This window comes from Triturus cristatus, chromosome 11, assembly GCF_964204655.1.
Source record: "Triturus cristatus chromosome 11, aTriCri1.1, whole genome shotgun sequence".
Lineage (NCBI taxonomy): Eukaryota > Metazoa > Chordata > Amphibia > Caudata > Salamandridae > Triturus > Triturus cristatus.
Window position 1 is genome coordinate 169,684,894 of NC_140594.1, and position 27,902 is coordinate 169,712,795.

General features: G+C 48.0%; 1 protein-coding gene across 1 annotated transcript in view; it reads right to left on the reverse strand.

The window, feature by feature from the left end:
* The window catches only part of LOC146783838 (P2X purinoceptor 7-like), a 300,654-nt gene extending 292,363 nt beyond the window's left edge, over positions 1-8,291 (reverse strand). Inside the window, exon 1 of the mRNA XM_085636125.1 lies at positions 8,180-8,291. The gene's annotated coding sequence lies outside the window, so the exon portion shown is untranslated. The remainder of the gene's footprint in view (positions 1-8,179) is intronic.
* Positions 8,292-27,902: the final 19,611 nt, after the last annotated feature.

Below are 27,902 nucleotides of genomic sequence, written 5' to 3' on the forward strand. Positions count from 1 at the left end.
GCAGGCTTCTAGCTTTTGTGTTCCCGAAGCTTAACAGAAGGCTAGCCAACTAGCCCATGGAGTCCACTCACTAGTCCTTGGCACAAGTGGGAGCAGATCCAGCCCTCTGGGTTTATCGCCACAAAGTCGACAGTAGGAGCAGTCCTCCTCTTTCTAAACCAGTGCTTAAATTGAGCCGGTGCTTTCCAGTGTTCAGCACCAGCACTTAATTAGTTTCCGGTGCTAGGCACCGGCACCTAATTGTCAACACCATACTTAGAACATGTTGGCGCTGCTCATCTAATATAGAGATGAGCAGAACAACGGTACTTTAGGACTACAATTGTGGAAATGTACCTTTTTAGGGGTACACTGTCCACGGGTTCAAAGACCAACAAAATAGAGATCGGCACTGGAGTTGGAATAAATACGTTTATTAATCACTCATGAGTGGGACCACATCGACACAGCACTCTCAAGTGCTTCATGATGTTTTCTGCAGTGTAAGCATGTGAACAGAAATAGGAAGAACAAGTTTTAGAAATAGTTATCAGCAAACAAGGGCAGATAAATAACTACGTTGTCAGCAAAGTGGGAGGGGGAGCAGGAATGCTTATGGCAGCAGTAAATGGTTATCAGTTAACATCTGAGACCAGGTGCACTGGCAACTACAAATCCTCAGCACGTACATTGCTTTTAGCTGAGTCAGGAAATCAACTAAAATAGATAACACAAGCAGAGTGAAAAGACGAGCAGCAGATGACGGCAGAATTACGCTAGCTTATGCTAAGTAAAATATTACACATTTCCACACAATAAACATTAACATTGTTAATACCTGCCTCCCCAGCCATTCCTTTAGCTTTGGGGACTTGGAATAATCTGAACTGTTGCATTTACATGCAAGAGAGATTGTTAGTAGTTGTTTTGGCAGAGATGACAAGGGCGGTGGGTGGTGCAAGCTGCAGTGGCCTCCTGGCCAGAGCCCTGGCACTTAATATTTTACAAACTAGGCACTGTTCTGAAGTCCTGTCTTGTTTCAGCAGGTGCAGTCTTCCTTGGTGCAGCCTTTCTTTCTGAGGTTCCCAAGTTCAGCAGGTGCAGTCCTTCGTCTGAGTCCAGTGGTCTTCTGAGGCTGGAAGCCAGGGGTGCCACTTGATGCCAATTTTGAGTCTGTAGGTGGGGAGGACTTACTAGCCAATGAGGCTACAATTCCCACTGGGCAACCCTACCCACTTATACATCATTTCCTGTGGAGTTGGCACTAAACTGTTCTACAATGCACCTGTCTACCCAAATCCAAAATGTTGGGACAGAACTATATGCACACTCCAGAGGTGTGTCTAGTATAATGAGCCCCCCCTCCTAGAAAACAGGTTCTGTAACTGGTTTTCCCCCTCTGGAGCAGATGCTGGCCTGTCTATCTATACAAAGGAGTGAGCAAGCTAAGGTTTGACTCACATTTGCCTCTCAGAGGCCACCACTAATGGTCCATCCTGCAGGAGGAGGTCACACCTCCCCCCTCCAGCAGCACCCTTGTTCCACTATCTGGGAGTGCTTCACACCTCTTAACCGAAAAGACAGCAGGCTATCGTGGGTGATAACTGCTGCAGTTAATCAGAAGCGGCTACTAGAAGTTTGGGGCAAGAAAGTGGTGAGTTTCTAAAGTCACTTTTGTATTAAAGTTATGGTAAATCCAACTTCAGCATTAGGTTGGGTTTGATATAATGATTAATTTGATACCTTGGAGTACTATGATTGGTGGTCCCAAATGGAAGTTAGCACTTAGCGCATGGACTACTGAAACTTCATGTTAGCCAATGGGAATACCAGTTTCACTATAGAGAAAATAAGAAATTCAAATTTTCACTGTCAGGCATGTAAATTTTTAATTCAATCATTTTAATATCTGGCAGCCTCCCTTATGGGATCGTAAGACCTACATTAGGGAATGAAAAGGACAGTGTGGGCAAAGCAAAAGGATTATTTTCACCTGTTAGGTTGGTAGTTTAAAAGCTGCCCAACTAGGTTGTGATGGCAGACCAAGAGCCATGTTTTCACTTTGTCACAGCAGTGGTTCACTTTGAACCACTGCCTAGGGACTTATAGGTAAGTTAAATATGCCAAAAGGGGATTATCTAATTGCACATACACTTGGAGGGTTCAGAGCACATGCACTGGAGCATGGTCAGCGGAGCCCAGTGCACTTAGGGGTCAGAAAAACAGCAGTATCAGTGATGAAATTGAGGTGTGCTCATGTAAAAAATGTCCCTTTCCTTATACTGTAGAAGGAGTACCTTAGCAGTGTCCTGTCCTTAAGGGCGGAGGGGCCACGCTCTCACACCTTGTGGACATAAAGAATGTGTCAGGTTGAGCAGAGGCTAGCCTGGTAGACACTCTTTATTTTCAGGTCAGGCAGCCAGAAGCTAGACATGCACTAAATGTGCAGGCTCCTTCCTGGCTGCCTGTGCTGAACTTTGCTGGGCGGAAGAGGTCACAGCTCCTGTGTACATTGCCTTCTCCGCTCGGCAAAGGTCCTCAATGCCCTCCCCCTCGTGACGAGGGGGAGCATCAGTGATAGCCTCATATCAGAGCTCTTCAGTTTTAAGCCGTGAAGTGCCCAGGGCTGAGTATCGACCACGGACACCTCATCACAGAGTGGGTGGGGTCAGCAGTCTCACTAACCCTATCCTACTCTGTGACAAGGTAGGGACAGCTGCCTCGCCTCATTGGCTGGACTTTGGTCAGCCAATGAGGGGAGGCAGCAGTCTCAACCCTCCTGGCACCTCTGAGGCTTCCAACTTCGAGATCTGCAGCATGTAACTGTTGTGTTTTTTTTCTTTATTCATTTTAATAACACAATACAGATACGTTAATACAATGCAAGAAGACAGCAAGAGCGGTCTCGCACACTTACATGAGAGCACACTTAGGACAATTAAACAAAATACTGTGATGCAAGTAGAGGTTATCAACCCGTTCATGTTCTATTTATGACACTGATCTTCACCGCTATCACCCGTACCTTCAGGTTCCCCGGTTTCTTTACCAACCAAATACAGCTGAAATACACCCCAGTATGTCTTTGGCCTAGATTGCAGCCGGAGAAGTTCACCATATGCGTCCGACTGCGTGTTACAATAAATCATGTTTGTCTATTCCTCAATTGTGGGGATCGGGCCCCTGCCCCACCTCATTGCTACACACCTCTTCGCTAGCAGCAGAGCCATCGCCACTAACTGCCTAGATTCTTTATCTATAGCTTTGGTGTAACCTAGGAGGGCTAAGTGTTGTGTTTTTATTGATTATTTGGTGCGTGAGTGTATGTATGAATGTATGTTTAATTGTGAGTAAATGGGTGTGTGCTTGTGTCTGCATGTGAATATATGGGTGTAAATGAGTGTGCTTGTTTGTGTGTGGGTCCCCCTAAATTGTATATACCAGCCGCCACTGGATTGCCTATTGTTAGAACCCGCTAAGCATATCCAATTGCTGTGCCATGTGGGTTGGGGGGCAAGGGGAAGGGGCACGAGGTTTGAACAAAGACCATACCCTGTGCCAAGAGCAGCTTGGCCATAGGCGGAGGCTAGTTCCATGAGGCTCTGGAGGATGGTTGCACGATGTAGATGAAGGACGCATCCTGGATACAGAGCATGAGAGCCTATGCTGTTTCAGCGCAAAGGCGCTGGTGTAGATCGTGACTACATGCCACCTGTACCCAAAGTTCCCTGGGCAGGGCCATAGACTGTCGTGACTCTGGAACCTGGGGACAGGCCCAGGGCATGATAGGTCCACTCCTGTATTGTACTGTAACATTTATATACCGCTGTTTTCCCATATGTGGGGCACTGAAGGTCTTGACCTATAATGGTAGCATGCTAAACTGTATACGGTGTGTAGCAGGAAGGGTGTGGTCTTTGTTTTTACCCTAAGTGGGAAGTGTATCCATGTTGTGGGTGATGACCACCGAGGTGTGCTTATCATCTTATGAGTTACAGCACTTAGCAGATTGATGAATGAAGAAGTGTGAGGGATGTGCACACAGTAAATGGTTTTCACTAAGCTGGTAACTTATCAGGGCTGTAGGTCCCTTGTTAGGTCTCGCCTAGCGTTGGAGCGCGCATGCGCTTCTCGCTCAGCGAGGCCTCTTGTAATCGATAACATTTCTTTAGTAGAGTTGAAGCCACGCCCATTTTTTTATTGGCTGGCGTCATCGTTTCTGGTAGACGTTGGCCTCCGTTTGAAAATGAGGCTTCTTTGTTCCCGCCCGGTCTCCTTTTGCGACAGCCCATCCCGACTGGATGTTTTACTTGCGGCGTTATACAGTCTCCTTCAATTGCTGGATAAAGCACTGTTTTTTATTATTTGCGTAATGGCGACAGCTTGTTTCCGTCGCCTTTGGCAAGGGCAGCCTCGTGTTTAATTTTTGCATCGCGCTTTCACTTAATTAAAGTGCGATGCAAATATAAACAAGCGGCTGCCTTTATTATTTGCATAATGGCGACGGCTTGTTATTTACAGCATGTTTGCTTTCACTTTAGTGGCCGTGCTTGGTTATTTATTTAATTAATTTGGAGCGCAGTCCGCTGGCTTTAGCGGCTGCACTTGGTTTATTTCCTTGGTGTAAAAAGGTGCAGTTGACGTCATAGTCTGTTGAGTGACACTTGAAAGAAGCGCAGGAGAGGACATTAAATTGTTCCTTTTCACTTTCAGTCCCGTAGGGAAGATGTGACAAAATGGATGCCGCGTGTTCTGAACTGATGCAGAATTGTGACAAAATGAGGCAAGATTTGTATGTTGAAATAACAACTCGCAAGAGTTCAGAAGACGAGCTAGCTGGTTTATTAACAGCTTCGGCGGGGGTGCTGCGTCTTCATCACAGCTCAGTCGGCACATGCCCTTCAGGTGAACAGTCTGCCCTAAACAATCTAACAGAATGAACTTACAAGATGGTAGCAGTGACCGCCGATGTACACACAAGGTACAACACAGCTCCCGCCTTTAAACAATGCATCACCGGTCCCTAAGCAACGGACATGCCACAACACAGTCTACCCAGAACAATTTTATATATAATGTACTAACAAGAAGGTAACCATGGCCCCCAAGGTCAGCACAACAAAGAGCTAAAGCAACTGTGTCTGCTTTCCCGCAGCGATGGATGAGAAGGAATATTCGAATGCAGTAACGCACAAGCACGGTCCTTTATTGGTGATTGGCTTGCAGGGGTCATACCGTCATTCCTTGGAAGAGAAGGAATGGTGGAATGCAGTAGCGCGCAAGCTTACAACTTTATGTGGGTTGAATCGGAATGGATGCAGTTTCTAGAACTCCCCTGGGGTACACGTCAGAACACTCGATCACCCTATAAATCACACCCATCTTCTATAATACACCCCACCCCTGACACTCCAGGCACTGTGCAGCATCTCACGTGTTTGTTTTTTTATAGTACTACATACCATATTTCCGCCATTTGCACGCGTTCTAAATAAAAGATGTTATTGCCCGCTTTAATTAAACTCTGTTTACCTACCTCGGCAGCATGGCAGGTGGAGTCGGTCTCCCTGGATTTCTAACTCGTGACCTTCCGGTAACCGCAGATGACAGTGGCGAGCGTTCGCTCACAGCGCCATCCTGCTGGTTGCAAATAATAGTAACATGTAGCATAGTCTTTTCAGATCCATATCCCCTTTTCATTAAGTCTGTAAGACTTTTTCTGCATTTTATATGAACTGAAAGTGTAGGCACAAAAAAGGAAATTCCCTGGTATTTCGTGCTGTGTATTTCCTTCTCTTTTCTGCTGCAGTATTCCTGCAAGCAGCCTTTTGTGTGATAACGTCATGGTTGGTGCTTTGAATTCAGTGACTCTGTGGGAATAACGGTGTTTACCGTACTCATTTGTGTCGCGGCAGACCAATGGGGCTGTGTTGTGTTAAGAGTTCTGCTCCCTTCTTGATTAAATCCCTCATATTGACCTTATGATGGCTGAGAGCGATCTTTTCACCTGGCAACAATGGAGCTTACAGGAAGTTAGGTCATGCTTGCAGTCAAGGCAGCTGACGTCACAAGGGCAAAGATTAAATTTTGTGGCCTAAAAAACTTGTGCAGCGAAGAGAAGGTCGACTGGATACAAATTTTAAACACAACAGGAAAAACACTTATTTAACTCCTAGACGAGCAGTTAGGAATTTCTTACAGGGCAGCTAGGGGCGTAGGTGCAGGGGGGCTTAATGGTATGAGAAGGCCCTCAAAAGGTTAGGGAGGCGTTTTCTAGGCCAGTCATATGTTATGGAATTTCTAGAGATTTTTACAAGATAAGCTCCCAACATAATCAGCTAAGAGCCTTGGATTTATGGCTTATTTTGAGTGTCTCTCATCGGAACATTGGAGTTAAACTAACACAATGGCATGTTAGAATCAAGTATTTGCCAAGCCATTACCCCTGGTTTTGGTTGGCAGTCTTTTGGTTTTGTCAGTGCTTTGTTGTTGGCCAAAACTCGATTGTTCTAGAAGCTGCTGTGCTACTGTCATTTTGAGAAAGAAAAAAAACATTGGCTACAATCTAAAATATTTTCAGTCTCAAAATGCTAACATTGCATTCGTAGCCCCTGGCACCTAAAGGAACTACTTTGTGTGGGGCACAATGCCACCCCCTCACAGAGAAGATAGTTTATTGCTGATGTGGACTGACCTATTGCTCTGTCTGCTGTAGTGGGTGGGAAAAAAGTGTAAATGACAATATTTGACCAGTGGATAGAGCGGGCTGATTGATAGCCCCTATAAATATTTTTTACATATCATTTTAGTAAAACCAAAAGGTCTTAGCTAATGCCAAACCGAAAAACAGTATAGACAGTAGAAAGACAAAAAAAAAAGTCAATGTGTGAGGCTGTAGCTGCCACCAATAGCATATAATCTGTTGGGCCGATGCACCCCAATCACCTCTAGTCCACTAGTGTGACCTAACCTGTTACTTCGAATGCCATCACTCTAAATGCCATAGATTCAACCCATGCATTCGGGCTTCAACTTTCAACTTAAATAAAAGTTTATTTAAAAAGTAATAACTAACATGTTAAATAAATGACATAAGTTTCTCCTACCGCAGGCGCGACATGCTTTCCTGCAACATTCAGTGCGCCATGCGTGTTTCACTTTCCAAGCACCCCGGGACAATGGAGGTCTCTTCTTTGCACTGAAATAGGTCTCGCATTTACAAGAGTTTGAGCTATTGGCATTGTAAATGACAATGCCTTTTATTTATGTGTTAATTATCAAAACAGATAAATAAAAGGCATTGTCATTTACAATGCCAATAGCTTAAACTCTGCACAAATGCGAGACCTATTGCATTGCAAATGCTTGTTATTAGTATTTCTTATGATGGTAGCCCACTAAGCTGATTACCAGCCACACAGTATTGTCCGTTCTGAGAAGTTTAGTTTAAATTCATGATCCTGAGCAGGCATAGGTTGGGGAACCACGATAGGGGAATCTTCTGGGCTGGAGATTGTTACTATCATCCCACACATGTAAAAGCAAAGTGAGTAAAAAACAATGTAATGGAATGCTACCTGGAGGAATTGCCACTTTGGGATCAATCCAAGCATTACCTCCACCATGTTTGGTTTGTCTCAAAACCAGAACCAGGATAGGTTTTAGGCAAAGGACTGAATGCTCAAATACAAGCAGAGCTCAGTAGAGAGACCTTCGATCCAGCAAAAATACAATTGGAGAAATTTTTTTTTGTAGCATAAACTTGACCCAGAGGCATCGGACCGCTATGCACGGCCAACAAATTACATTCTACAAGGTCAGATTCTTTTTAGGCACGGGGAAATTAAGAGATCCGCATCACATCACTGGATGCGGAACCAACGCCGGGACTTGAACCTCGGCTCGTTCCCTGGTTCAAAGGCAGCAGCTCTGGCCATTACGCCACATCACTCCCTTGACAGTGCCTCTAGATTGGCAAAGATGCTTCTAGTGTCTCTGACTAGAACAAATGACGAACGTTTGTGGGTAACGTGAGTGCCAGCGAGTCGACAAATATTATTTCTTCATAATGCAATTTCCCTTCTGGTCGAAGTCGATAATAGCTCCACATCCTATTGTTCGCCCGACTGAAAAAGTCGGCTATTCATACTCCGTAAAAGCCAAAGGCAAAATTATATAAAATAGTTTCGGCAAAAGTCACCTCATCTAGCCTGCTCGCAGGGACACAGACCGCCTTTGAGAGGAGGAGAATAGTTTCCATCCCTCTGTGGGACCACAGGCGCCGCGTCCTTGGGGTCAAAGGTTGTGGCCTCGTTTCCCACGCACGGCGCCCATTCACGTTATGAGGCGTTACTCGACGAGCAGATGTCAAGTCGGATATGTCACACGTTCTGTTACGTCGAGACGCAGGCCTGGGAGCGGAGGGAACAGAAGCTCTTTTGTTTACAAATGTCAACATGTTTCTGTCTTCGCTGCCTGTGAAATATGTGTTTGAGTTTTTGGCTGTTTTCGTTTTAAGTTAGGGGCGAAAAATGTGCTGTTTTCTTGACAAGCTCTTCCTTTTCGGCCAAATTTCCGAAAAGCATCATAAGGTGTTGCTACTTCCTCTGTAAAGTCTAATTTTCTTCACAATCAATCGTTGGCAATGCCAAAAGGTCTGGGTTATAAATGCAAAGTATTTTTTATGTGTAAATGATGCTTTAGGCACAACTCACCATATGCAATCTATCACTCATCTTTCAATTCATGGATCCATTCATCCATACACTTACTTATTCTTGCAATCACCCCCTGACACAACCACAACAAAACACATAAAACCTAAACTACATATTCAAGATAAATGATAAGAATACAAGTAGAATAAATAAAAGATGCACTCAACATGTATCTGCTTTGTCATAAGGAGACTAAACACAGCAGCAGGCGTCCATCTTGTGAAGGTATTGCAGGTTGTGTATCGTTTTTCATAATGGTCTGCTTTAGAGGAACTAGCCATGTGTAATGCAGTACATTGCGAAGGCAATGAGCGCCAAGCAGCCTGCAGGCTTTAATACAGAGTAATAACAATCCACCCTTAAATACATAAGGACTTATTTTATAAGCCCATTGCTCCGCCGGTGCGTCACTTTTATTGACACACTGGCAGCGCAATGGACTTCCCTATATTTACAAGGTGATGTAAAGTCACTCTGCATGACTTTTCATGGCCTTGTAATCTCAAACTATGTTTTTTTTTTTTTTTAAAACCTTTATTACGGTTTCAGAGACATACAAATATGGGCCTACAACCAACAGGCCGGCCGCTAATGCACACTATAAGTCTAGACACAGCTTAACAACCACATCGATGAAGCAACAAGAGAGCTACTTGAGTGCTAATCAACTCAGCCGGCCGCAGCCGCAGTCCATAGACAAGCAAAGAAAGGTTTCATATTTTTGAAGAAAACGAAAAACATCACACACACAAGGCAGAGGAGGTTAATAGCAGTAACATGTGCTCCCCGCATCGAAGGAGTAAACAAACCCAGGGAGAAAGAGGGGGTGGGGGGGCAGGCAGAAGAAACCAAATGCGCATGTCGCAGGAGCATAGAGGAATGCGCGGGCTAGGGAGACAGAGCAGCATCCATCTCACGCGTCTGGGGCGGGGCGCAAATACCTCCACGATAGGAGTTCCAGGGACCCCAGACCTTAATCCACTTCCCAGGCTTGCCTCTCGCCACATACACCGTTTTCTCTCTGAACATACACCAGTCCATGTGTTCCTTCCACGCTGAGACCGTTGGTGGCCTCTGAGAGCCCCACAGTTGTGCAATGTCACGCTTCGCTACCATATAGCCCAGAGTCACCCACTGCGTCTGCATCACATTGTAATCAGTCGGCTCCCAGACATTCAGCAAACATCTCCGTGCCTCCGGCAACAAGGCAATATGCGTGACCTCTTCTAACACCGCATGCACTCTACACCAAAACCGAGTCACCTCTGGGCACTCCCACAGGATATGGAGGAAAGTCCCCAGTAGTCCACAGCCTCGCTTACACAGACCATCCACTGAATACCCCATACGCATCAAACCAGGCCCCGTGACGTACACTCTATGAAGTATCTTAAGCTGGACGAAACGCAAGCGGGCCGGGATAGCCACCTCTTTCGGGGAGGCCACCGCTGACACCCAATCCTCGTCGTCAAGTTCCAAACCATCGGCAATCCATGTCTCCCGCAATGAGGTCAGCAAACCCATTCGATCATTGATAAGCTTCTTATAAATCAGCGAAATGGTGCTGTCCGGCACATAGCCGTCCAATACTCTGTCTTCCAACGGGGAGGACTCTGGAATAGCCGCCACGTCCGGGAACACGGAACACAAGGCATGATGAACCTGAGCATACCGAAAGTATTCCCTATCGTTCAACTGATATTCAGTTTTCAACATGTCGAACGTCTTAAATTTCCCTTTCGTCCAGAGATCCCCTACCTTGCTGATACCAATCATATCCCATTTCTCAAAGCCTTTCGTAGTACACAGATAACCCAAACGCTGGGAGGCGTACAATGGTGTTGCCCGGGTCAAGCGATCCCTCCACCCCATCGCCGCATTTGCTGCATGCCACACCTGCACCGCGACCCGCGTCGGGCCTGTCAATCGCGCATCAAGGGACCCCGAGTACAGTGCTCGATTATAATCCCCGCTTGGCAATAACAATTTGTCCATCTCAAAAGCCGGGTTCAAAGCAGGCCCATACATCCCGTGATTGACAGCAGCCAACTGGGAGGCCCAATAATATCGTTTAATATCAGGGAGAGCGACCCCCCCATCAAACCACGGCAGAGTTAGCTTGGCAAGAGCAATCCGCGGCCGCCCATCCCAAAACAATCGACGCTGAAGACACTCCACCTCCCGAAAATAGCGGGCCGGCACTACGTCCACAGTGTTCTGTAGGGCGTACAAAAAGCGTGGCAGCGACATCATTTTGAACAACGCCGCCCGGCCGAGCGGCGAGAGCGGCAGCCGCCGCCAACCCGCCACATCCGCCCTTAGGCGCTGAAGGGGGGGGAGAAGATTCCGCTCATACCGGGCCACCGGGTCCAGGGTTATAAAGATTCCCAAATACTTGAACCCCGACTGCGCCACCTGGATGGGGCACCCCCGCGGAAGGGGGGGGGGCCTCCCCGGAGAGAACGTACACACAAGACTTAGCCCAGTTAATGACCAATCCGGAGTTGCGACCAAAGGAGCTCAACACATCCACCAATACAATGAGCGATTTGCGCGGAGATGCAAGATACAAGAGGATATCGTCCGCATATAGGGAGACACGATCCTCGTACTCCGGCGTCCATCTAAGGCCACGCATCGAAGGGTGCCACCGCAGCCACTCTGCAAGGGGCTCCAAACAAAGCGCAAAGAGAAGAGGCGACAACGGACATCCCTGTCGCGTGCCCCTACCCAAAACAAAGGGGCCCGACACCCGTCCGTTGACCACCACCTGTGCCAGTGGGTTATCATAAAGCAATTTCACCCAACCGATAAACCCCGGGCCAAACCCAAACTTCGCCAATGCTGCCCAAATATACGGCCATTCCAAGGTGTCAAACGCCATGGTAGCGTCCAGGGACGCCAAAATGGCCGGCTCACGGATGAATGGCGCTCTAGCGAGGACGCCATGCAGTCGCCGCAGGTTCAAAGCGGTATTGCGATGGGGTATAAAACCGGATTGATCCTGATGAATCAGGTCGCCCACGACCCGGATCAGGCGATTGGCCAGTACCTTGGCAAGGATTTTGGGCTCCGCGTTCAACAAAGAGATAGGCCTGTAAGAAGTACACCGATCCCGCGGCTTCCCTTCCTTATGGATAACAACAATAGTAGCAAGACGTTGGTCAGGGGGGAGGGAGCCCGTCACCTGTGCCTCAAGGAACATGTCCCGGAGATACGGCGCAATCTTATCTGGGCGCAACTTATATAATTCGATGGGAAGGCCATTAGGACCCATGGCCTTGCCAGAAGCAATAGAGCGAATGGCCAAAGCAATCTCATCCGGCGACGGGGCCGCATCCATCAATAATTTATCCTCATCAGATAGAGATGGCAGAGCAATGTCTTTAAGCAGCAGTCGAGAGTCTTCCTCCGATCGCTCAGAGACAGGAGAGTAAACCCCGTGAAAATACTCCGCAAAGCAATCAACAATATCACCGGGGTCCGTCACACACACACCATCCACCCTCTCAACAACCGGCACCACTCGGCTCGCTCTCTCCTTCTTATCCAACCAGGCAATCAACTTCCCCGCCTTATCACCCATATCGTACAAACGCCCCTGTTGCTCCCTGCTCATACTCTTAGCAGATTCAGTAACCAGCGCCTTGTATTCGGCCTGCTTAAGCCCCAGCACATGCAGTCTGTCATCCGTAACACCTTGCTCCAAATCGAGCTCCAACTCGGTGATCTCATTTTCTAGTCGAACCACCTCTTTCGCCTCGCATTTTTTGGTATGGGAGATGAGAGATAGAGCCTGGCCCCTGAGCACCGTCTTAAAGGCCTCCCAAAGGGAGACGGCGGAAGACACCGACCCCACGTTGTCGTTAAAATAGTGGTCCAGGGACTTAACCAGGTCTGCACGGATCGTGGGGTTTCGTAGGTACCAGGGGTTGATCGGCGCCACCCTCCCCTCCGCCCCCAAGGCGATATCTAAGTGTAGCAAAAGAGGGGAGTGATCAGATATACCGCGGGCCAAGTGTTGCACCTCCCCAATCATCCCAGCTTGGGCCGCAGGCACTAGCATATAGTCAAGCCTCGAAAGACTACCGTGGGCCCCGGAGTGGAAGGTATATTGCGCTTGTCCAGGGTGTTTCAACCGCCAGCAATCTATCAGTCCCAGGGTATCCAGAAAGTCCCCCAGCCAGTTCTGGGCCCGAGGGAGGTCCCTAGGGGGGTGTCGATCCTCAACTCCGGAAACCACTGCGTTAAAATCCCCCCCAAGACCAAAACCCCCCCCGGGAGCCCAAGTAGCAGGCGCCCCAAATCGGCAAAGGTGGCCGTCTGTAGGCCCGGCGGAACGTAGACAGTAACCAGCGAAATCAACTTACCCTCCCATCTCCCCACCAGCGCAGTGTAGCGCCCTCTGTCGTCGTGGAGCACCTCATCCACCTCCAACGGGAGAGAGGTCCTAACTAAAATGCCCACTACCCTCGAGCCAGAGGTGAAACCAGAATGGGCCAGAAGGCGATATCCTCGCCTGTTCATGGCATGGAAAGAGTTCCCTATGAGGTGCGTCTCCTGCAGAAACACAATGTCAGGCGAAATACGTTTCAAGAACTGCAGGACCACCCCCCGCTTTATCCTGTCCCCCAGCCCATTCACATTCCATGAAAGAAGTCTCAACCCCTTACCCCCCATCCCTCCCAGCACAAACCATCCCCCTCCCGGAGAGCACAATCATAATAGCACAACAGAAAACATTACCCCGCCTTGTGATGCAAACAAACAAACCCCAACTCCACCCCATCAACCCCAACAAAACTCCCCCCTCCCTGCACCCCTGCGTGAGCCCAAACAGCCCCCCCAACGTGCAGTGTGCCTGTCGCCCCAATACGAAACTCACTACAAAAAGGACAAGAAAAACCCCAGAAGGAGGAAAGGGCCCCAGCAAGCCCCCCGCAACCTCCAAATACCAAAGGGCAAAGTGTTACAAACTGGAGTCCAGTGCAGCCACAGGTGCAAAACAATACCAGTCCGGTCCATAGCCAGGATCCCTGCTCCATTCCTACTCCGTCGAACACTCTCCGCTCTCCGCCATCCGACCTTCCTGACCTCGACCCCTAGGTAGGGCATCCAGCCACTCTCCCACCGCCTCCGGCCGGTCAAAGAAATGTGAGCGACCCTCTAACTCAACCCGCAGCCTAGCCGGGAATAGCATCGCATATTTCAGATTCATGTCCCTCAAGCGCCGTTTGATGGCCAAAAATCCCAACCGTTGCTTTTGAACCGCTTGCGTGAAGTCTGGGTAAAAGCTAACAGTAGAGTTCTCAAACTTTAATGGCCCAGCCACCCTCGATGCCTGAAGGATAGCATCTCTATCCCGAAAGTTAAAAAGTCGGGCAATGATAGGCCGCGGGGGAGCACCCACCTTGGGCGCACCACCTGGAATCCTGTGGGCCCGTTCCACAGCGAAGAACTTGCTCAGCCCCTTGGGTGCTATATGAGTCACCACTAGATCCTCCACAAAAAGATCTGCAGCAGACTCCTCCGATCGTTCGGGCACCCCGATAATACGGACATTATTCCGCCTGGCCCTGCTTTCGGAATCCTCAAGGCGACGATCAGTCAGGGCACTGGCGAGCTGCAACCTCCGCACCTCCGTCTGCAAAGCGGCCACATCCACAGTTAGGCTCGACGCCGCTTGAGTCAATGAGTCGACCCGGTCATTTGTTTTGGACAGGTCCGCTCTGACCAAAGTCACATCAATCAACACCGAGTCCAATTTATTAGCCAAGGTATCAAATTGCTGGTTCACATTCGCCTTCATCTCCTCAATGGCCCCCATGACATCCAGCAGAGTCAATTCGGATGATGCGCCCGAGGCCTCCTTGGGCGGCTCAGGCGATTTGTGTGATCCACTAGGGGATCCCTTTGGCTGCGCATAGCGGTCCATGTTGTTGGCCTGGGAATAAGCTCCCCTCCGGGTAGACTTGGGTTTCAGCTTGTCGCCGTCCACTCTCGCCGCCATCATCAGCGACCACCAAGGTCAGCACCCTCCAGTACCCGGAGGAAGGCCGCGACAAGTGCAGGAGATCTGGGCCACCAACTGAATTAGGCCCGTTTACAGTTCGAGAGTCAGGCTATGCACTCCGTCCTCGGCACTGCTCACCCAAAGTCCCGACGTCAGTTTCCGCAGATCAACTCGAAACCGAAAGTGAAAGCACGGGGTCCGGGGCAGGCCCAGACTGGCATGCCGCTGTTGTTCACTTCGCACCCGGGCACCTCACCAACTCGAGTTCGGGACCAAGGCCGGAGAAGGCCGCAAACTTCAGATCGCCACCAGTCCGGTTCCCGGAGTCCAATTTCGATTTGGAAAACGAGTGGCACCTTAGCGCAAGATCATAGACAAAAGCCCGTCTAAAAAACCAGGATTATGACAGGATAGACGTGGGAGGTTGCGGAGGCCCTCGGGAGCCACAAGCCTACGCGGCCATCTTGGTTGCGCGCTAGGCTCCTCCCCCTCAAACTATTTTTAACTACCCATGCTGCCTATCTGCTCAGCTGGTGTACCAGAAATCACAAAAAACAGCATGGAGTGTCACCCACAAGAAGCACACTTTTCTGCATTTTTCCGCTTTTATAAATAAAAACAGACAGGAATCACTTTGTTTTCTGTCTGTAATTATCTGCAAAAATCTGTAAAAACGGAAAACCGAGAGCCTTAATTATAAGTACCTGACAGCTGTTGTAGTGTGGTTCTAAGCACTTTAGATATGCAAGCATAAACTAACAGAAGTGTGGGTGACAGCCAGATTAAGGATAAAAGCAATTTGGCCTGAATCATGTTTTCTTATGTAATAAGAAAGCCATTAAAAGAACCATGACACCCCTGTTTTACAGCTAACAACTTTTACTAAGCGCCTTAAAGCGGTGGCTTTTGGCTCTTTATGGAATACAACACTTTTTGATGGCCTGGGTCTATATGACAAAAGGCAGTAAGCAGCTTTGTCATATTGCACATTCGCCATGAAGCGATTGCACCATATAAAGTAAGTGCTTAAACATTTTGCAACGTGTTAAGCATAAAAACAAACGTCATCGAGCTTTTCAGAAACAACCAAAGAAATTTTATTGTTTACACCATCACTTCACTTCCGGAAATCCGAATGTTTGTGAAGACCTGGCTATTCGTTTAAGCCTCCGAGACCTGCAAGCACCTGGATACCCTATTGGGTGATTAGCTGTCCTTCCCTCGCTTGATCATATCAAACTTCTGTGCTTTCTGAGCATGCAGAATTGAGAGGATAGAAGAGGTGGACCTATTTTTGCATCGCATCAAACCCGAGGTACTGGAGAGCTGACAGTCTGAGACCTGGACGACCCCTGCCCATTTAAATCCCTGGGGCGACCTACTCTAACCTAACAAAGGATAAATTAAGTTCCACATGAAGGGCAAAGGACATTAAAGTTATACCATCCTCACCTCTCAAATGAATACAAATAATTAAATTAAAATACTAGCCCTAGTTGTCAGGTGGCCCGTCGGAAAATGAGCTAATAAAGTTGCTACGAAGGAGGACTGATCGAGCCGTGGTAGGTGTGAGAAAAAGGGGCCCCTCACCTGGGTGATTACAGACTTCCCAGCCATTACCCACCAAGGCACCTGCCATTCTCACTCTCTGGTCGCTGTTTTTAAATATCTGGTTTTGTTTAAGGATAGGGAGAAATGGGGTTACAGAAAGAGGGGAAATGAAGGGAAAGGGAAAAGAAAAATGGGAAAAGAAAAACAAGCATTGGCATAGCCAATAGGTCACGCCTTTGGGACCTTAGAAGTGTTTAGCCAGAGATATTGGCACTGTTTTTAAGGTATGTTGTAGATTAATGTAGCTGCTTTAATACTGTGTTTAATACTGTAAAGTTTGTGTGCAAGTTGTGCTTAGTGTAGTGACATTAGGGCAGTGGCATGCTGTGGAATGTAGTGGTGAGTTGTGATATTATGTGTGTTGTTGGTAAATGTGTGTAGAGTTTATTGCTGGTGTGTATGTTGGTGGTATTTGTAAGTTTACCCCCCGCCCCCAAAAAAACTATTGTAATGATATTAATTATGTGCGTAGTGTGATGCGGTTAATGTGTTTTTTTTTTTAATCCAATACATTGTTTGTTAGTTGTGTGTTGTTTTTCTGTATGGCTATGCAAAGGCTTTATTTTAAAGCAATTAGAATCTGAAAAGTTTCTGCAAAAAAGCTCCAAAATAGTTAGAGTGGCAAAGCCAGAAGGTTTCACTTATGCCAAATGTATTGGCTTTGTCAATGTGTTTTAAGTCGCACAGCCGTTTATCCACTGTACACCTGCGCTTTTCCTCTCTCTACTATAGGTAGGCTCTTCTGCCCAGATTATGAAACTGCCCTTGCAACTTCACCGCACCCCCCACCCCCACCTTAACAAACTTTACCTGGTGCACGCGCTGCATGGAACTCGGAGTATTACGTGCACTGCGGTCACAGGGCTGTGCTTGGAGCATTAGGTGCGTTGCATTCACAGGGCTGTGCTTGGAGCATTAGATGCGCTGCATTCACAGGGCTGTGCTTCTAAGCGCCACAAAGCTGCAGGCCCCACCTGCAGCGCTGTTTACAGTATGCCTCTCCCTGTATTGGAACAGGGACAGGTCATTTCACTTTTTTTTTTGGACAGATTTATATAGCGCAAACTCGAGCCGATGTTTTTGAAGCGTTTTACATAAGCTCTAGTTACGTTACACAGGGACACTTTAATGAGCCTGTGCACGTGAGAAGGATTCTGGGAAAGGTTGCGTGCGGTGGCCACATACCCACCGTCAGCTGCTGGGGCAGAGATAACCAAGCTTTTATGGCATAAACAGGTAAATGTAAATGTATCACCGTGACACGAACTATTCTTTCAAATGAGCACTCACCTCGCTAGCGCCTGAAAGCTCTGCTCACTCGGCTCTTACATTTCATGTGTTAGTACACTCACAATTTACAGTGCATTTCGGACAACTAAAAGGCGCTAATAGAGCTCGAGGCAGTAAAACACCAACCTACAGCAAACCGTGTTTTAAAGAGCAAACTACTCCATTACGTCACAGTTTAAAAACAATCCTTGAATCTAAACCCTTTTGTTTAAATTCCAATCCCAGTTTCCGTTCCCCTATAAAATTTGGTCACAGAAGCATAACACCTACAACGAAGGGGGCGAGTTTAAAGACAGGATGGAGAAAGCTAACGAATACACCGACTGAATGGACAGGGTATTTGAAAATGAGGAGAGGAAGGAGAAAGTAACAGCAGCTGGTTTCAGGAGAGAGAGCTGTGCACGAGGGAATGACTAATGCAGCTGTTTTCAAGCACACTCGTGCTTGTGGCACCATCCGCTTTGCGGGAGCGAGCAACAGCCAATTTGCATGTGCGCCGCTGCTCGCTCCCTCAAGGTGGATGCCGCCACAAGCACGAGTGTGTGCTTGAAAATGAGCAGAGCGATGGCTAAAGGCCCTCCTATGCAGCGCATGCGTACTGTGAAGGCGAGACCTAAAAAAGGGAAAAGCACAGAAGAAACTTTGTAAAACACTGATTTTCCTCTCTTAATTTCTGATACAAACATGGAATCCAGGATGCAGTTTTGAGGGACCCATTAAAGAGGCGATGCCTGTCATGTCCTAGTGGGGCACAGATCTGCAGTCGCAGTGTTTTGGTGGATGTTTTTGTGCCCGTTTCTCATTATGCACACAAAATATTTGGATAAATGATCTGAAAGTTGCATTTTAGGCTTTGTCAAGCGTTATTTTATTTTGTAATGCAGACTCATTGGATTAGCGTGCAGATGTTCCCTTTTTGATAACTCATTTTTATTTAACAACAATGCATACTGGGATTTTTAAATCAGCTTCAAGCGAATCAACTGGGTAAAAATTTACAGTGGTTTTCAGAAGGAAACACTGGACTGGAATATATTCCCTGCTAGCAGAGTCCTCTAGTAACATAATTGCTTGCAAAAACATATCTTATTAAATGTAGCAACCATGCTGGTACCCTTCTATTAAAAATAAAGCAACCCTGCTGATTGATTTATTTATTTATTCATTTGTAGAGCGCATGGTACCCGCGCTTAGAGAGGACTCCGAGAGATGCGGCTTTGGCTGCAAGCTCGGCCGCGATATAAGGCCGTTGACCGAGACTTATCCTTGCAGTGGTTGCACAAATAGCCAGGTCTTTAGTTGCTTACGAAATCTACTTTCGCATGGCTCTCTTCTTACGTTCATCGGTAGGCTATTCCACATTTTTGCAGCGCAGTACCTGAATGAGCGTTCCCCCATTCTTGCTCTGAAAATTCTTGGTACAGTCACCAGATCCTTGTCCAGCGATCTCAGGCTACGCCCTGGTATGCATTTGCTGATTAGAGGTTGCAGATATCTGGGGCCCTTCTTTAATAGGATGCGGTGGCAGTGGCACATTGCCTTAAACATGTCTCTTTTCCACTAGCAACCAATGGAGAGCTGTCAGGGATTTCTTAGCGTTAGATCTTCTTGGCAGGCTGAGTATCAGACGAGCCGCCGCATTCTGTACCCTCTGCAATTTGGACAAACCCCTCTTTGTAGCTCCAAGTTATAGTACATTCCCATAGTCCAATTGGGAGGTTATTACTGAATGAACAATGGTTTTCCTGGCATTAGATGGTAGGAGATCTAGGACTTTCCGCAGAGTTTTCATAGTATCATAGCATTTTCCCGCTACCTTCCAGATTTGGCTCTCAAATGTCAACTCTGAGTCAAACCAGACCCCAAGGTTTTTCACTTCTGCTTTTGGGGTAGGTAGTTGGCCTAGAGAAACAGGTCACCACGCAGTAGACCATATGGATGGCATCTTGCCTACAATCAGTACCTATGTTTTATTGCCGTTTAGCATGAGGCAGTGATTGGACATCCAGTGTACTACCTCTTTTAAACATTCGGAGAAACGTACAGCTGCCTGGTCATTGTTCTGTGATAGCAACACAATAAGCTGCGTGTCGTCTGCATAAGAGACAATCGACACCTCATGTTTCTCCACTCTCTCCGCCAGTGGTCCCACACAAATATTGAATAAGGTGGGGCTCAAGATTGAGCCCTGTGGTACCCCCTGGAACAGGAGAATACTACCAGATAGATATATTTGTTGTGTGACTTGGAAGCTACGTGAGGAGAGGAACGATGTCAACCAGCTTAGAGCAATATGCCTGATGCCACACGTCTCTAGCCTGTGAAGGAGCAGTTTGTGGGAGACTGTATCAAACGCCGCACTGAGATCCAGCAGGATCAGTGCGGCTGTTTGTCCTTCGTCTGCATGTATTCTCAAAGTTTCAGAGGCCATGAGTAGCGCTGACTCAGTGGAGTGAGCCCTTCTAAAGCCTAATTGGGAGGGATGGAGTAAGTCATTTCTGTTTATATGGTCTACCAGCTGTTTGCTTGTTGCCTTCTCTGCAACCTTCGCCACAAATGGCAGGAGTGAGATAGGGTGGAGATTTTCTAATATTGTTTGATCTAATGATGGTTTCTTTTTAAGTGGCTTGACAATGGCCTGTTTCCATTTTGTGGGGACAGTGCCAGTTTGAAAGGAGTGTGAGATAAGCTCCGATATATATGACATAATTGCATTGACTCCTTCCATTATTATTTTAGGTCGGGCTGGATCCAGAGGGGAGCCGGATTTGGTCCCTTCTGCTATGGCTGTAAGGTCTTCTATTTTCAGGATCCTAAATGCATCCAGCGTCTCCCCTACAAAACTGGTCTGGCTTCCGCAGGTCAGGCCTATACCATGTCGTGCTTCTACTGGGAAGGTGTCATATATCTTAGTCACCTTATTCATGAAGAATTCTGCTACCTTGTTGCAGCTCTCCGTAGAGGCGGGAGAGTCGTCTCTAGTTTCGTGTGTTCTGAGGGACTTAAGTATGGTGAACATTTCTTTGGAGGAGTTACTAGCCCTTTCAATTCTTTCCGTGTAAAAAGTACTTTTGGATTTCTTGATTAGTGCATGGTATACTTTTAGTTCCTCTTTGTAGTTTTCATTGGCCCTACTACAATACTCCTTCTTCCATACTCGCTCAAGCCTTTTACATTTTTTCTTGGCCATCTTCAGTTCATCATTGAACCAAGGTGCCGTTTCCTTTTGTGTCTTTGGGATCCTGGCACTCCAAGGTGCTGGCTTATCTAGTGCCTCTATAATCCAGGTTTCCAGTTGATTATTGGCTAGATTCATGTCTAAATCTAGTGTAGGCCTTTTTTAAAACAGCGCCTGGGTGAAGGAGGTGGGGTTGAAATTGTTCCACTTCCTAGTAGTGATTTCCTTGGTCTGTTGTTCTGGCCTCTTTCTGTGGGAGGGCACTGTAAACTGGATTAGATGGTGATCTGACCAGGGGACTGGCCAAGGTGTGTCAACCGCTGTCTCCGTAATATTTGAGAAGATGGGATCCAAAATGTGTCCCCCTTGGTGCGTTTGTGTCTCTACTTTCTGTGCTAAGTTAAGTGTCAATAGGTCCCTGCATATTGTATTAGCTTCTTGGTTCTGTTTATTAGCGAAATGTATGTTCAGGCCGCCTAGTACCAAAATATTCTTGTGTCGGAGAGCTGGGTGTACTACTTTCTCTTCCAGGCTCGTAATAAATTGTGATAGTGGACCTGGCGGGCAGTAAATTAGAAGGCCAGCTATGGTGTTATCTTCCGTAGCTGCTAAGGAGAATAAAAATGCCTCGCAGTTTTCTAGGTCTGCTTTTTTTATCACACACTTCAGTGTGGACTTGTAGATTATAGCAATACCACCACCTCTTTGACCTTCTCGGTCCTGCCTTGCTATCATATATTCATGGGGGGTTGCGTCTGGGGTGGAGCATTCACTGAGCCATGTCTCGGTCAATAAAAGAGCGTCCAGTGATTGTTCCCATAGTAGGTCATGGATCTCATATTTATGTTTAGCTAATGACCAGCAGTTTACTAATGCTAGTTGCAGCTTATCCTCCTTGTTATTGTTCATTTTAAATGTTAAGGTCATAACACAGTGATTGCATTTCGCTTCCTTGCTATCTGCATTTATGGTATGTTTGCATAAAGTGTCAATCGGCTTTGATAATCTACGTAGTTCCTCAGCTGAGTACCCAGTCCTCCTTTGTGACCCCACAGGGCCAGGGGTTCTGGCCCCTGGACCCGGCCGGGCATGGACAGGCGCAGACGGGCTTGCCTTTGGCATGCCAGCGGCGCTCCCGCTGCACGCATCCGCTGCGCGCTCACATGCACATCGGTCTTTTGAGGAGGATCGGGTAGGAAGTCCCGACTCCCCAGCCGGAAATGAAATTCTAGGCAAGCTTAGCCCCGCCCTCCACACAACGGCACTCAGCCGGGATGGACCGGGGCGGGTAAAAGAAGGTAGTGAACTGAGAAATCCTACTTTAAAAAACAGCAGTCCCCAGTGATGTCATTGTACCTTCTCATACAAATTATGCAATCCGGGTTGGATTGTGATACAAACACATTGGCTAGGGTAAAAAATAGAAATAAAAAAAAGCGGGAGTAGTGCAGAAAAAAATAGGCTTGCGTCTGCCATGCTGAAAGATGAAGCATGGCGACAGTGAAGTGGGCACCATGCTCTCATACAAAGTATACAATCAGGGTTGGATTAGGATAATAGAAAAATAAAACAATGAGGCGCCGTGCAAAAGCTGTTCGAGGAAAACAAACATCAACGCATGTGTAAAGCGCTCTTTCCAAATTAAAAAAGTAGTTCCTGAGCCATTAACTAAAGTGGATGGCTACAAGTAATGGGATGCTGCTCTGTACTAGTGAACAACCAACAAAAAGGAGGGACAAATCGAAAAGATTAACCACTTGGAAAAAATAATTTTTAAAGGACAGTGAAAAAAAAATAAAAAATACATGTCCCCAAAAGACAGCGCTTGCGCGGTCTATGCATAACCTAAAAATGACAAAATAATTAACTAATGCTATCATAAAATGTGCTGCATTACACCACAATTTGCCTTTTCATGCCTTATAATTTAATCAGCTCTGCCACATAATTTGACCCTACCCTGTCACATGATTCCAATTGCCCTTCGTTACTTTATTTCATTTAATAAGTGTAATTTACAAATGGGAACAGGTAACTGGTTAATGTTTGGTGTCTTTGGAATTGTAATGCAAAATGTTATGCTTTTTGTGAAGTCGGATTTAAAAAAAACAATGTTGAAAATGCCACTTTTAGAAAGTTGGCATTTTCCTGTCTAAGCCATTTAGTGACTGCAGCCTGTGTGGGTCACATGACTGGGTGTAGTTGACAGCTTGGCTTTGTATAATCCTCCCAGACAGCCACACACAATGGGGAGGTATGGTGTGCCTGGATGAGCCATCCCTGGCAGGATGGTAGTGAGGAGCTGGACCCAGCCCCACTACACTTGAATCGGCTGTGTCCTGCCTGCGCACAAAGGGCTGCATACCCCCTATAGTTAGGTGGGAGCCAGGGCGAGGAAGGCAGGGAGCCTGTGTACTTCAAATGCCTGCCTCTAGAAGCTTCTCTCCACTTCAAAGGCACAACTGGGTATGAATGCTGGACCTCAGGCACCAACTGTTCAGCTCACTTCTGGACCTGTGAATACTCTTCCCAGACAAAGGACTGCTGTGCTTATGCAAAGGACTGCCACTCTGCTGGACTGCTGCCCTGCTGTGCTGACCTAATATCTATTGCCCTCTAGCCTGGGCGAGAAGGTCTGGACCTGCATCTCTTGCACCCAAAACACCAGGCTGACTCCAAGGGCTAGTTGGCTGGCCTCCTGATCTGAGGCCTCAGGGACACAACAGGCTTCCAACAACCTTGCACCTGGACTCTTCCATCTGTGAGTTTACCCTGCCAAAATGTGTCACCCAAGTCCTGGACCCTTGGAAGTTGGCTTATGGTGCTCTACCAGCCTTTGTGGATGCAGCAGAATTGATGCATATTCTCGGCTGTGCGGCTCAACCCTGAGCAGTACCGACACATCGCTACTGCTGCTTGGATTGGACCAGTTACAAGGACCTGCATCACCTCTGCTGCCCAATCAGAACTGCCTGTGTGCAACGCATCCTCAGTGTAGGTCCTCGCATCCCTCGCCAATGCCAGCCTCAATGATGTCACAGGACTCTGCATCGCTGCCACGCAGCTCCTCAGGACCGACGCTGTTACATGCCAGGCTCTGGCCGCTGTACACTCCGCTGACGATCAGTCCAGGCGGAGGGACTTCTGGGAGAAGGCTGCCGTCCTACTCTGGAAAATGCGGGCAAAGCTGAGAACTGCCACCAAAGCTGAAGAACTACAGCTCCCAGCAGCCTGTGCGAGACGAGATGCGCGCACCGAAAGTGACGCGGCGTTAGGTGCCGGGCGGCTACGTAAGCCGGAGCCGGAGAGTGAGATGCCGCAGATTATCCTGTGAACGCTGGAGGGGCAGACCGAAGGATTCCCAGCTAACCCAGTGCCGGGTGGGGTAAGGATGTCAGTGACACCGCCAAGAGCCTTTTTTCTGCCTAAAGTGCTGAGTATTTAGCGGCCGATATCACCGCGAGTGGAACCTTGCAAGTGCAAGGTCTAGTGAATGTGTGACTATTTAAGTGACCTCCCCGAAGTTGCTAACAAGCTTCGTACAGCTCAACGCCTTGACTATTAACTATACCAGGTGGTATATGATTCTATTTAAAGGGTGCGTAAACTCAAGAAAAAGTTGCTTTGATTATATTATTGTTTAAAAAACGCAATACAGGCTGCTCAGATACAATTGTTATACAACATGTTTTAAATGTGTGTTTTTGTTCATCTCCTAGCAGGGGTATGTGAGAGGTAGCCCTAATCCTTCCTCCATTGTGAGGCCCATGCACACATCTTTTCAGGTGGGTATTGTACTCAGCAACTAGCAGTGTCTATGATCTTGAAGGGTTTTTGAAAGGTCATTTAAATACCTGTTTGTTCACAGTCTTTATGCCTGAGTATTGCATACAATCCTTCTAAGCCTTAGAAGACAAGGTAGCCATTGATGAATGCTAAATCGTCCTTCTACTTGCAGCTTCCATAGCTGGTTATTTTAGACCTAGATTATATGGTGGTACACCACTAGGTATTGAGTGCTCTACTACTTCCCAACAGTGTGTTGTAATAAGCCGTTTTCTTTTCACAGGTCTCCCTCCCTGCTGTTCCCATCCTTTCCTTTCCCCGATTGACCCCCTCAAGCTTCCGTGCCCTCATGGCAATTCAGAATTGAGTTTGTCAATAGGTGGACCCCATTGAGCAACGAACCGATCCTGAGAGGCCTCCGAGGGACCGTGACAGACGTATTGTCCCGGCTGTGTGACGCATCTTTGATGCCAGAATTCGCATCGCAAGCCCCCGTCGATGGTATCCTCGACAACAACACTGGACCTCGCATCACCTCCTCGTCAAACCTCAGAACTAACGCATCGCTTCGGCTGTGCGATGCATCTTTGCAGCGGATTCTTGCACTGCTCCACAAACTAGGATTTAAGGTACTCTATTCAGCAGGCCTTATTGGGTATCTGTAGCTGGTCCCCGCTCCATAGCGGTTGGCCTGAACTTGTGACTTTGTCCTGGTCTGGTAGATTAGATATCCACGGTTGGCTCTGTGCTTTTTGGCGCTATTTTCACTTAAATCTTTAAAATTGCATATCTCTGGTTAAACTGATTGGATTTTTGTTGTTTTGGCCTTATTTTATTTATTAAACAAAACTCTGTTTCTAATTTACTGTTTGAAGTGTTGCACAAATATTTTACACATTACCTCTAAGTTAAGCCTGAATGCTCTGTGCCAAGCTACCAGGGGGTTGCAAACAGGTTATTTTTGGGTGGGCTTGTGCCTCACCCCGACAAGGATTGTGGTTGCTCCTTGACCAGGACTCACACCCCAGTCAACCAACAACCCAATTTCTTACACTGGTCCCCTGATCCTATTGGCCATAATTCTCATGCTCCTAATCTTCCTAGTCTTCCTGGGTCTGGTCCTGATCTTCCTGGCCCTGGTCCTCCTGCTTCTGGTCCTCATGCTTCTACTAAAACTAATCATGTTCATCCTTTCTCTGGTCCTACTGGGACTGGCCATCCTGTTCCTCATGTTTCTGGCCATCATGTTCCAGCCCTGCAGCCTAGACCTCCAGACTGTGGTCTTCCATTTCCTGATTTTCCTGGTCATGATCGTCCCTTTCTTCCTCGCCCTTGTCCTCTCCTCTACTGTTTCCTGGTTCTCAAGGTCCTAATCCTTTTTGCTCTGATCTTCCTGGTCCCACTAGTCCTTTGTTTCCTGATCCTTTTAGAATTTTACCTTCTGGCTCTGGTCTCACCTTCCTGGCACTCCTGGCCAAGATTGTACTATTCTTGTTTTTCATAGTCCTTGCCCTTCAGTAGATGATGTGCCTTTTGTCCTTCATCATCTTGGTCCAGGTCATTATAATTTGGGTTTTCCAGGGCCTAGTTCTCCTGGACTTAGTCCACCAGCCATTGTAGTCTTGGTCCTGGACATCCTGATCCTTATTATTCAATTGTTCTTGTTATCAGAAACCTTGCCTTTTGGTCATCCGGGCCTTTCTCGTTCCCCTAGTCGTGGCCCATCTGGCCCTGTTCCTTTCTGGGCCTCTTGGTCCTGATCACCTTGTACTGCTTCTACTCACCCTGAACCTCCTAACCCTCGTACAGCAGGTCCTGATCAATCCCCCTGGATTGGGGTTTCCTGGTCCTCCTGTTTGTGTTCCTTGTCCTTTCAGCCCTACTGGTACTGCAGTCATTGCTCCTGACCCTTTTCATCCAGTTTCTCCTTGTTCATGATCTCATTGTCATGATCCGTGATCGCCGGCGTCAGCGCGAAGGACTACAAGCCCCAGAGGCGCGGCGGCCGCGCGATCACGTCACCTCCCCTCCGCGCATAAAAGCCCACAGCCACCACGGGGGCGTTGCCTATGATTCCCATAATCATTGCAACGGCCCCCAGAGCGACAGCTTCGCGGTTTCCAGCCCGCCAGCATCTGCGGATCGTCGGACCTTCCAGCGGCCCTCGGAGCTTCTTCCATCCGGTGCCAGTGACGTTGCCGAAGCCCGCAACGCTCGGTGAGTATCTCTGTTCTCACCGGAGACCTCGCCAACGCCAACAGACCAGTCCCCCGGCTCGCCTGAACCCTCACAGCCATCCCCTCGTCGGAACCCCGGAGTTCCCCCTCGGCCCACGGATTTCCGGGCATACTTCTCCCCGTCACGGCCCACGGATTTCCGGGCACACCTCAAACCCAGCTCCACCCTCGGATTCCCAGGCGAATGACTCTCCAAGTCAGCCCTCGGAGTTCCGGGCGTTTTTCGTCCCTCGGAGTGCGCTCCTCTGCTCCCGGCGGATCAGGGAGCATAGAGTGGAAGCGCGGACATCTCCGACGGGATCTCCCGTTCTCTCTCCACTGGTGTCTGGTCGTGTCTCCCCAGACTGTCGGGAAGGACACGAGCGGAACCCGCCAGGCCCACGCTTTGTGAAGGGAGGGAAGAGACCATACCCTGATTGGCGCTCCTCCGCTCACGGAGTTCCGAGCGTTGAAGTGGAAGCGCCACCCCAAAACCTTGGTTAAGACTCGTCGTGGTGAACCACGAAGCCTCCCTGGTCAGCTCAACGACCCTCGGTCTCGGAGAGACAGGAGAGCCAGGTGCTAGGGCCTTAACACTCCAAGGGGGTGCTTGGGAGGGGTGCAGGGCTCCTCGCTCCTCTTCTCACCCACTGCTTCTTTCTTCCAGGTCTCCCTCTCTCGGCTGTTCCTATCCCGTTTTCCCTCGCTCACCCGTCTCCCTAGTCCGAGGGTATTTCGCATTCTCCGGGCTGGGGACGGATGGGAGGGGGACCCATACCTAGCATCAGTGCCATCCCGAGGAGAAGATCACGAAAACCACGACAGAATCATAGGCCCACGAAAATTCTCTCCTCTTGATCGCACTGACAACTTACCATGGCCACGCTAGACAACATCTTAGAGGCTCTGGCCCAAGTCCAACGGGAGTTGGCAACATCAAGAGCGGAAACAGCAGCTCTACATACACGCCTGGACCGCATCCAACGCAACCCGTTCGATGCAGGGCCCGTGCTCCCGTCTCAGACCCCACAAGTAGTGGTGGAAATGCCTTCTCATGTTCCGTTGGCCCCCCCAGAGAGATTTCATGGACATATCCAGAAGGTACAAATCTT